Source organism: Protopterus annectens, chromosome 9.part0 (assembly GCF_019279795.1).
Source record: "Protopterus annectens isolate FY-2018-M chromosome 9.part0, PAN1.0, whole genome shotgun sequence".
NCBI classification, from domain to species: domain Eukaryota; kingdom Metazoa; phylum Chordata; order Ceratodontiformes; family Protopteridae; genus Protopterus; species Protopterus annectens.
Window position 1 is genome coordinate 435,262,296 of NC_056743.1, and position 12,048 is coordinate 435,274,343.

The window sequence follows — 12,048 nt, forward strand, 5'->3', positions numbered from 1 at the left end:
GCTTCATGGGCTTGTTTAAGGGCCTGGTGAATGCTTTTCATCAAGTCTTCCTCTCTGGTATACCTCTCCAGTACTTTTATTTTCTGAGCAAATTTTTTCTTAAAATTATCCCATTTTTAAGACTATATGTTAGGGGAGTGGAGATAACAATACATGACAGGAATCTATGAATGTTATTAACTACCTCTCAAGTTAATGGTCTTTTAATGAGAGACAGGTTTAGTCTCCAGGTTGAAGTCGGGGTAACACAGGCCTCATAAAGATGACAAGTAATGGCGAGTGGTCAGAGTTGAACATCGAGTAGGTATGCAAGTCTTGAAGTATAAGCATGCTCTACTGAGACAAACCGTTTCTTATTTTAGAGTATGATCTATATCTAGGGGGATAACAGGTGTACCCAGGGATTGGGCATTTCTGTCATCTAAATAAGTAAACAATTCCCACTGCTGCAGTGGTGTTACTCAAGCGCTTCTCCAAAGCGGGTATTTGAACTCTTCTGTGAACTGAGTTGACTTCATGTGGAAGCAAAACTGTGTTGCAGTCTCCTGCCCACATAGCAGCACCTTCCTGTATATGAATCCAGTCCTGCAGCATAGGTGTAAGACCTTCCACCAAGAATCCCAGGGGTGGGGAGGAGGTTCACCTGTTATAAATGTATTCAAGAGGTCATCTGATAGTCCTTTTAATATAACGGGTGTCTACCACTGAAAAGGTAAGGGACATCTAAGGGGCACAATTCAGTATAAGCCACCCCCATTAGTTAGGAACCATTCCCCACCTTCAGCCTTCCTTGCGTAGTATACATTTTACACAGATACTAAAAAATTATTCTTTACCTTTTTTTGTCTGTGTTTCTTATGAGCATTTTTTTCTGTACTTAACACTAGTGCCTGTTGAAACCTCCATATTTTTTCCTTTTTATTTTGAACCTCTCTTTTCAAAGGCTCAAACCTATTATCCTGTTAAACATCAATAACAGTGGTTTGGTTCTCAGCTGGGGTGCCTTCTGTGTGGAGTATGTATGTCCTCACTATGTTTAAGTAATAGAAATGAAGAACAACTGAAACAGGGCTTATCCACCCAGTGGTGTAAACTTTCGCTTCACATGATGGTCACTTTTGAAGTGACACCCCAACCCCAGTTGCAAAAAAATGGGGGAAAAAAAGGGATTATGGATGGATCGATTTGTTCTATTCTCTGTTCATGATTGTTTTTATTGCAGAATCTTCCTCTTATCCTTCTTCTTATATTGCAACTCATTGCAGCCTGCATAAAAAAAAAAAATACTCAGGCAAGTAATTTCTTATCCGCTTTGGTGTCTGTGTATATACTTTTTTACATTGTATTGGCCATACAAAATCAATTCTATTTATACGGTTTCAATAATTTAATTATTTCATGTTTTCTGACTTTTTCTCCAGGACTCTTTTGTCCTAAGACATTCTGCAAAAAAAGTGTATCATTGTTTCCTGTTGACAAGCATTGCTTTTACTTTCATCATATTGTTTGGATTTCATTGACCACCAAAACCTCTTGCAAATCAGGAAAACCAAGGCAGTCCATCCACATAGTTTAGCTCTTGCATTCTTTATTCACAGAACTTCATCAGAAATGTTTTTCATTTGAAATTAAACACTTACATTCATTAATTATGATTCATTAATCAAACAATTTTGACATCACTTCCTGCTTACTGAAACCAAATTAACACACATTTAATATAGAGAGTTTCATTAATACCTGGAAAAATATCACAATTTGAATGGGTATTTCAGAGCAACCTAGTTAAGGCTGCTATATATAGTACAAGCAGGCTAGAGATTGCCTTCCCTGTCAAAGATTCATATTGAAGTATAGGCAAAGAGAAAGAAATATGGGGATCCTAAGTGAAAGACCAGCCAGCACTGGTAGAGTTTTTAGTAGAATCTAGAACAGAAGCTGCTATTAAAAAAATAATTAGTGGAGCATATAAAATATTACATGATAACTATAAGACTCAATCAGAGGGGGTCAGAAAGTATTGGGAAGAGAGATTGCATGAGCATTTCACAAAGAAACATGGGAGGATATATGTATGTCTCCCAAATATGCAACTAAGTCTTCAAGATTTAGGATCCTTGCTTGGAAGTGTTTACATAGGTATTTTATACCCCAAGTGGACTCCAAAGAATTTTTCTTCTGGTAGACAGTAAATGTTGGAGGTGTGATTGAGAAAAAAAGAGGTAATTGAGAACATAATGAGTTGGCAGACTTTAAAGATTCCCTGCAGACCATGTTGTCAAGAGGTACTGTGTGAGCAAATTGATGTCACTAAAGAAATAGTTTTTTGAGCTATGATACATAATTGGAATTGCCTAGACATAGTAAGGTCTTGCTGAGTCTAATTATGGTAGCTGCCAAAAAAAAATTACTAGAAACTGGAAATCAAAGTCTAAACCAACTGTACTAGAAGTAGTGAATATAGTAACAGAGATAAAACAACTGGAATTGAGATCTTTAGAAAAGGGTAGGAGCAAACTACATAGAAAAATGGGAATTGTGGGAACAGGACATGCAGAGGAGGGAGCAGGGTTTAAAAGAAGGCAGGATTTGACTGAGCTATGTAATGTTTGACTGACAGTGACTGTGTAGATTATAAGTGATGTATAATGTTTGCGACTAAAATTATGTGAGTGTTTTTTTTTTCATTTATATAAATGCATGATTGCCTTTGCTTTACGTGATAATTTAATAAAGATTTTCTTGTTTTGAAAAAAAAACTGATAACTTGCCCCCTTATAATATTGAATTTCATAAATTTAGGATTTTGATGAAAGAAATCTAAATAATTATTGGTAAAAGTTTTTTTCCTGTAAATAGTAGAATGAAAGCAAAATTTTTTTCTCATCCAAAGTTATTTCTAGATCTAAAAATGTATAACATTTCCAATACATGCAGTGGTAAAACTGAGAAAATCAATCCTTTCTTTCATATCTTGAAGAAGTAAATCTAAATCTTCTAATATAACTTGCCATATAAAAATATATCATCAATAAGTCTTTTATATAAAGATGTATTTTATAACCATCTAATTTAGTTCTACAGGAAGCCTACATTCAGCAGTTGTTATTTGCACTTTACTAGTTCTCACCCATTTTTTTTCAGAAAAAGAGCTTGGTGAAGGGCCTATGTGTTAGGGCAGTTAGAATGACCCCTGAAAAAACAGATGTGGATGGAGAGGTGGAACAGATTTTTAAATGTTATACCCCAAAACGTTTTTAATAGATATCACTAATGAAGTTGAACTTGGATGGGGTACCAGATATAAACCCCTTTTAGGAGATGGCCTTACGAATCAGTCATCAAACAGTATTACAGCCCTGGCCTCGACCAAACCTTTTGAACACTCTATGGTAGTTGAATACAATGCCAATACCAAAGTAATTAAAATCATTATAGAAAGACATTGGAATGTTTTTAGAGCAAACCCCTCTATTTTTAACTTATTTAGTGATGGACCACATTTGATTTAGAAAACAGCTAGTAATTTGAAAGACATTTTTGAATTTCTACTCCAGGGGTCAGTGTACATCTGTACCTCTTCAGGCAAGAATGGCAGTACCTGCTGCGGTCACTGTAGTCAGTTGTTGCTTCTTTCAGCTTTTCCCGGTTAGGGGTCACCACAGCGGAACTCCGGTCCGCTAATGATTGGCAGTTGATTTTTACGTGCCGAGTTGCCAGCCCTGACACACAACCTTCAATGAAGGTATGCACATTCACGCATGTCTCCACGCAGAAGACGCTCTAGCTGAGAATCGAACCGGACCGCATCTTACTGTGAGGCGACAACGCTACCGCAGCACCATCACCGCGGATCACTGTAGTCAGTACACTTATATTATAGAAGAGGAAGTTTTATATTTGGACAATATTTTGGCCTGTAGTAGAGGTCTTACAAAAAGGTAATTATTGCAAAATGTGGGTGCTGCCCTGCCTTCTATAAAGAAAAAAAAAGATGCCTGCCCAGAAGGATATATGAACATCAGTATGCCATTTAGAAGAACACTTCTGCTAATGCAGTGTCAAAGCATTTGTCAATAAGTGTTTCTTGTGGGGAGTTTAGGTTTGGAATACTTGAGCAAGTGAAGGAAAATTCTAGGGGTGGTGATTGTTCAACTAGATTGGAATATAGAGACATTTCCATGTAATTAAAGCTTAAAGCTTTAGCCTATCCTATTCTGACTTAAACAATTGCATTTCAGTCCAGCCAGTTTTGAAATTTAGATAACAGAAATTTTAATAATGTAAGGTTTTATATACAAAAATAAATATTTGCACCTGTACATATTTATTTTTACACTAGTTTTTAACATACAGTGCATCAGTTTATTTTTTATTTAGTTATGAATATTTTTGCATTTGTTGACTGGGGATAAAAGCTCCAACAATGTTAGTTAAATTGTTACAACTGTTACATGAATTGACATAGGCAGAAGTACAAAATACATTACAGACAGGAACGAATATGACATGAACTTGAGGCAAAAACTTCAAACTGTAGGTGCCAAGTTCATATTTTACAGTGTATTTTAGAATCCCAGTTCATATTTTGCAGTGAGTTTGAGTCCCATACAGAGAGGTGTGTATGGACAAAAGGAAAATATGAAAAAAAGTAGCAGTAGATGAATAGTTACAGAATTGTATGTGTAAATTATGTGACAAGGTGGAGAAGGTAGTTTGTTAGCAGCAGTTGAGTAAAATGGATGTTGGGATGGGTGTTTTATGTTGCGTCATGGCAAATTTAAGTCCTAGTGTCCAACAGGTAGTGGTTTAAGGATTTTTTTGAAGTAGTTAGTATTGGGTATAGTCCTTAGGAACAAAGGCAGTTTATTCCATGAATTAGCAAGTGAGTAGCTGTAGAGTTATTTGCCTTTGTTTTTTTGGGGGGGTTGAGAATTTCTAAGAGATGTTGAGCCGAGCTTCAAAGAGTGCGTTTGGGAGTGTAGGAAGTAATGAGAAGCAAGAGCTAAACAAGAGGTAGGATTGTAGAGGATGGTGTGGATGAGGAGGAGTTGGTGGAATTCTGGCCAGTGAAGGTATTCTAAAAATAGGCAATGATGGGAGCGATAAGTTTGCAGCAAATCTTGCACTCTTATTGTAACCGAGTTCAAGTTTGGACATGAGATTGGTTTGTAAGGATTGGGGCAGTATAAACTAGGCTGGGTAGAAAATGGGCTTGCACTAAAAAGAGTTTAAATTTGTTAGAGAAAATTTTTTTCTTCCTGTAAATTAACCGTAGTTTTTGGTGGGTATTTTTGGATGGCTTGTTGTATGTGAACTTTGAATTTTAGTTGGTCATCAATAATAACTCCTCGTAGTATCGTGTGAAATTCTACTTTGATGGTTGTGGTATTGAGGGAAGTGATGGTGAAGGTAGTCTTAGCATGAGATGGGGATTTTGGCAAGAATAATAGGAGCTTGTTTTTATTTGGATTCAATAAAAGCTGGTTGCTAGTTAGCCATCTTTCAACCGAGTGGAAAGATTCTTGGGTGAGCTGAGAGAAGTTGTCAGAGGAGGCGATGATAGTTGAGTTGTCTGCATATTTTATTAGTGTGGAGTGGGGCACGGACGTGTAGAGATTATTAGTAAAAATGTTAAATAGTAAAGTTTCAAGGATGGAGCCTTGTGGGACTCCAGTTAGGACTGGGAGGAAGGGGAGAGAGCAGTATGCCATCTGACTGACTGTAGCCTATTGGAGAGCTAGCTAGAGAGCCAGGAAATAGTTGAGTTGGAGAGGTTGAGTTCAGAAAGTTTAACAAAGTTTGTTGTGAGAGAGTGTTTTAGGCCTTATAGAGGTCAAGGAATAGGCAAGATGCATGTCTGTTGTTGTCTCAGGTTCTGGTGATTGTCTGAGTAAAAGACAGATGAGCAGTAGCTGTGCTATGGTTGGGGCGAAAGCCGTGTTGTGTGGATGATAGTAGATTTTCTTGTAGGAGATATTCTAGTAGTTGTTTGGGTATATGCTTCTCCGGTATTTTTGATAAGGGAAACAGAATAGCTATAGGTCTGATGTTGGAGGGTTCGGTGGAGGGTCCTCCTTTGTGTATAGGTATGGTGTAGAACTTCTACCATATGTCAGGGATAGCGGATTATTTTATAGACTTGTTGATTAGTATAGAGATAGGGTAAGCAATAGAGTGTGTGGGTAATTTTAGGAAGATGGGGGTAAATTTTCAGCAGAAGAGGAGCAAGTTTTGAGTTTGCTGAGGAGTGATTTTACATAAGCAGTGGGGACAGGTTTAAAGGAGGAGGAGGTTAGCAGAGTAGATGGAGAGACAAGGGTTGTGTTAGAGGTAAAGCAGTCATTTTGAGAAAGGTTTTTGATGGTGTTGAAGGAGTTGATGAATGTCACCATATCGGTGTCAGAGCTACTGGGGCAAGGGTTAGGTAAAGAGGTTTTGCCTGGGTGAAGTAATTTGTTCATGGTATTATGCTTTGTTCCCCCTGCGTACCTCAGATCTCGTTTGCCGCTCGTAGAGTAAGCTTCAAGGTTTCATCACTCTAGAGCTCCTCCCATATTTCCGACTGATCTTTAGTACAGGCTGTGAGTTATTTGATCTTTAATATCTTCTGCTAATTCTTTCTTACCCTGACTCATTGCTTTCATAATTTTCCTTTTATCTCCACGAGTTAAACAAATACACAAATTAAAAACCTGTAAAAAAACAAAAAAGAGAGGAAGAATCAGCAAGTCCAACAAACATGAAGTTTGCTTATTAGTGGCAGATGAAAGCGCTAACCATTAAACAGTTTGTTTGTTTGTTGGACTTGCTGATTCTGCCTCTCTTTTTTGTTTTTTTATCTTCATGAGTTAATTGGGTTCTGTCCACTGTAATCTTTTCCGCGTTTTCTCTTATCTTCTTTTCCTTGTTACACTAAAAAATACAACTTTCCTTCTTGCTTAGTTGTCATGGTGGAGGCCAAGTCCAATTCCAAATGGACAAACCTTTAAGGTTCAAGAAATGGACTTTCTGTTCCAAGATCTCATTATCTGAAGCCCACAGCGAGTGTGTGTACTGTCTGGGTGCCCACTCATCTGGATAGTTTGTGTGCCATTTATGCAGCCTTCCATCTGTGTCTTGTGGCGGATCGGAGAAATAAGATGATTCTTAAAAGGCTTGCTTCCTTCTTCCTCCTCCTCCTCTGCTGTTCCATCTACTTCAGGGGCTCAACCCCATCCAGGAAACAGAAGGAGACCCAGGAAACATTCTCCAGATAGGTCTTCTTCATCCTTTTTGGAGCCCATTAAAAAGGCACCAAAGTCCTTGGATAAGAAGTCCTCGGAGCCAACCCTTCTGTCTCTACCTTGTCCTCCCCCGCCTTGGGGTCTACTCACCAGCTTAGAGCCGAGTGCATAGGTGCAGAGATCTCCCTGCTGGGAGATCTGTCCCAAGAAACCTTCCAGATCACCTTCAGCCACTTAGTCCACGAGGTCCTCTGAGAACGATGTGGATAGGCTGATGTGGTAGTTTATTCAGGCAAAGATTTAGATGGGGGTTTTGCCAGCTCCGTCCCCCACTTGATCCGTGAGCAAACTTTTTCCCCCTTTTCACCCTGTTGCTCTTTCTTAGATCCGGCCTTCGGTTTCGGAGGCTGCTGATAGTGGTGATCACTTCATAGCTGATGCATTCAGTGCATTCAGCTCTGACCACGTTGGTGCCTAGAGTGCCGTAGTCTGGGAGGGTTGACTTTGACTCTGAAGATTTCGGAGCCATTGCTTCCCTTCGGAGCCTTGTCGTTTGACAGCTCGGCTCAACTCCCCGTCCATAGTGGAGGGTTACATGTGCTCAAGGGGCATCAGTTCTGTTAGCTTCTGCTCAGGAGGAACAGTGCTCAGATACTCAGAGTCCCTCTGCCTTCAAAGTGGTGGAGAGGGTTCTCTCTCATCCTAGGAGAGCCTTGGTTCTTTCTCGTTTGACACCACTTCCCACCTCCATAGATCCTATGTCTGAGGCTTCCCATCTACCATTGGGACAACTGGTCCTTTGAAGCCTCCAACCCATTCCTTCTGTGGAACCCCAGTTTTCTTCTGACACCTCCCTGGAACATCCCACTGAGGAGGTTCCATGGATGAGATGGTGTAAAAGGAGGCACCTGGATTCCCCCCAGGGATCCCTCACTACTGACACTGATTTCAAGGAAGGGGAGGGGTCCCCAAGATCTCCACCTGAGAATGTCTAATTGTGGGCATCCTTGAGATACTCTGCCAAAGAGGTGATGGTCTACCCCATCCCAGAGGAAACAGTGCTTTTGGAGGCTTTTGGGTCCAGCCCATCTTCTTCCTGGGTGTCCGTCCCCCCCAGATGCTCTTATAGAACGTGTATCTACCAAGGCATGGAAGAAACCAGACACAGTGGAGCCTATACCAAAGAAGGCTGACAGAAGTCTTAGTGTACCTACAGATGGGACACATTAGACACATTAGATTCCTGTAGTTGCCATGTTGGCTGCGGCAGCCACTAAGAAGAAGCTGGCTCAGGAAAGCTCCTCTGTTCATCCCCCTAACAGGGAGTCTAGGGCTATGGACAGGTTTGGCAAAAGAGTTTACACTTTGGCCACCTTCACCGTATGAGAGTTGAACTACTTATCCCATTTCATTAGGCTACAGAGAGACGTTGTCAAAGAACTCTGTAGCATTACCCCAATGTCCATTTCAGGCTTTCATCCCCAGTCCAGAAAATCTTGACTTCTGCTCATAATTCTTCGATCAGGAAAATCTACAAAAGCAAATGGAAGAGATTTTCCTTATGAGCACAGCAGGAACGTATAGATCCTTTTACTACTCCCATCCCGGAAGTTTTGGATTTCTTGGCTTCCTTCTTCCTGAGTAGAGCCATCTACTCCACCATGAAAGTCCAGCTGACAGCTATTTCCAGTTTTCATACTGGGGAAAATTTGTCATCTCTGGCTTCATCTAAACTTAGCAGAATGTTTCTAAGAGGTACCGTTTTACTTTACCCCCCTAATCAAAGACCCCACTTCTCCATGGGATCTGACTATGGTTCTGCAAGCTTTAGTTCTTCCTCCGTTTGAACCTACAGCAAAGGCAGACTTGAAAGTTCCTTCATGGAAAACAGTGCTTCACCTCAGCAAGAAGGGTTTCAGAGTTACAAGCCCTTTCTTGTAAACCCGCTTATCTAATGTTTCACATAGATAGTTACTTTGCATACCAGCCCGTCTTTCTTACCCAAAGTATCTACAGAAAATAATATAAATCAAATCTGTCAGTCATCCTGTTTTCCTTCTCTACTTTCAATAAAAGGAGAGTATGTGCTCCACCTTCTGGCTGTCTATAGGCAGTTACGTTTTTATCTGGACAGGACTAAATCTTGCAGAAAATCAGAACAGCTATTTGTATCTTTTTCTGATGCAAGGAAAGGGTGAGCTGTCTTGAAGACTACTTTTGCCAAATGATTGAAAGATTGTATTTCCTTTGTTTACTCTTCCAAGAACAGGCCATTACCAAGCAAAATCAAGGCTCATTCTGCAAGATCTTGGCAGCTTCCCAGGCCTTTTGGTCTTAAGTGTCTGTTGATGACATTTGTGCTGCTGCAACTTGGATCAAATTCCCATACTTTTGTTACACACTATAAGTTGGACATTATCTCCAGGAACAGAACTGCCTTTAGCTCTGCAGTGCTCCATAATATCCTTCCATAAGGGCCACCCTATGGTTTTTGCAGCTGGGGACTCTGTCCCACAGGTTGAGGATGAATGATAGTGACAGCATCAAATAAAGAAGTTATGTTGTTACCATAACTTTCCAGCTGTGTTGTCACTGCATTCTTCCTCAGCCTTCCCTCCCTCCTTCCTCCTGTCCATGACTATGAGAGGCCTGTTGGGTAACTTCATAGGAACCACAGTTTCTGCTTGAGCTCCTGATCTTTTATGCTTTACCTTTGCTACACTTATCTTCATGAGACACACATTTGTTTCAATTAGAATGCATACATATGTTCAGGTTTGTTACAAACACGTTCTGAGGTAGGCTGGGGGAATGAGGCATTGTGGGTAGGATGGGAGGAGCTTGAGCTTCAATTCTTCAGCTTGGAAAACAGCCAAGTCAGATCCGAGGGTCGGATCCATGACCCACAGGTTGAGGAAGAATGCAGGGAGAGCACAGATGGAACATTATGGTAAGATTAAAACTTCTTTTTTAGTCCTTTGAGAGGATATAGCTGGTCAAAAAGGAAGATCATTCTCATTTTTATGTAATTTTGGAATACCAAATATTTTACTAATACTTGGATGTTCGACTATCATAAATTTATACTCATCAAAACTGAGGAAAACCTTGGTCTGATAAATCCAATAAACAATAATCAGTATTCTTAAAATTTATCAGTAATTCATGTCCTTTTGAACATCTCTAATAAGAACCATTTGCTAAATGTTCATCTTTTTTGCAATTTATTTTTTCTTGATTCATAATTACAATTAATGTACCTTTATCTGCTTTCATAAAACTTATTTGTTTATTGTTACATATTTCAGATAAAGCTTCTTTTTCTTCTAGAGACATATTAGATCATTTATAATCAGATTTGTTCTCATAATGAACGAGTATCTTTTTCAAAGGCACTAACAAAAACATCTAAGGTAGAAGTAAACTATGTATTTTCCTTTTCTGTCATATTAAGTATTTCTTCAGATGGTGCATTCAGTATATTTGCAGTAACTCCTTTTTCGTATACCATCATCTTTAATGTCCAGTGTAGAGTTGGGTTGACCATGGACTTATGAAGAAGAGCCGGGCCAAGGATCTGGCTTGGCTCATAGAGGCAATTAAGGGCTGAGGCAGAACCATCAATTAAGAATGGAGAAAAAAAAACTCTCCTGTGACTGCCAAAGGTAGTTTCAAAGACTAAGCAAAAGTATGTGCAAAAACTGAAACACACCACCACAGGCTGCTAAAAATTATACTCTTTAGAATAAAATAAAAACTTTAATTGTTGAGACTTAAAATGAGACGTAAAGCAATAAAACAAAGCCCTTGTTGATTTGTATATGATAAGCGCTTTCGGCTGAAAACCTTCCTCAGATCATAAAGAATCAGGTTCCTCAGGGCTAAGATAAATGAATGAAACACCAATCATGTGGCTAAATCTAAGCCAACACCTTTTTTCAAAGTAATGAGTTCACAGCCAATCAGAGACCTTGAAGAAAACACACCTACAAGTTGCCAAGTAAAGACAATTTCCTTGAAGAAACAGCACATAGCAGGCTAAGGCAGCTTTGTCAGCACTAATCAGTGTTGATGTTACTTCAGTTCTTTCTTCTCCAGCAAATACTTTGGGTTTATATAACTACTTAGAGTTTGTGTAAGTAACATCAGTCCTTTTAGAATGAAACTTAACAAAAAATCTAGTAGTTCTAATTTAATTGCTGAGACAGTCATTAATTTCTTTTGGTTCAAACTGTCAAGCAAAATAAATGACATAAAGACATAGTGGAAATTGACTTCTTGTGCCGATAAGAAGAAACTCCATGGGGTTACTGGTTCAGCATCTGGTTTTCACAGGCGGTCCCCCATCCAAGTACTAATCAGGCCCAACCCTGCTTAGCTTCTGAAACCAGACGAGATTGGGTGCATTCAGGGTGGTATGGCCGTACAAGCAAAATCTGCTTCTTGGTAAAATAGATACATACCAAGCTAGAACAGCTTTTGTACCATTGGCCCATGTTGTTATTCCATTGTTCATTTTCCCGTTATTAATGACAAAGGCATATACAGATGTTATCAGTTCCTCTTGATGAGAACTTCCCAAAGGGCATAATTGTTCAAAATCCATTGCATAAAGACATGTGCAGTCACTAGTTGTTTATCTCAACACATACTTTCTGTGCCATAAACCATCTTTCACCTACTAAAGGGACTTAAGGAATACCAACATCAAGGAAGTGATTTTCTTTACTCCTCAGTGCTTAATACTTCAGTTATCTCCGTACAGCATCCTTATATTGAAATTTCTTTTGTTTAAGGTTAAGGTAAACTTCACATTCCTTTG

General features: G+C 39.3%; 1 protein-coding gene and 1 pseudogene across 2 annotated transcripts in view; one reads left to right on the forward strand and one right to left on the reverse strand.

Annotated features, from left to right (window-relative positions):
- ENKD1 (enkurin domain containing 1) overlaps positions 1-12,048 on the forward strand; it is a 774,007-nt gene that overhangs the window by 329,833 nt on the left and 432,126 nt on the right. The window lies entirely within an intron of this gene.
- Positions 11,537-11,655, reverse strand: LOC122812584 (annotated as a pseudogene).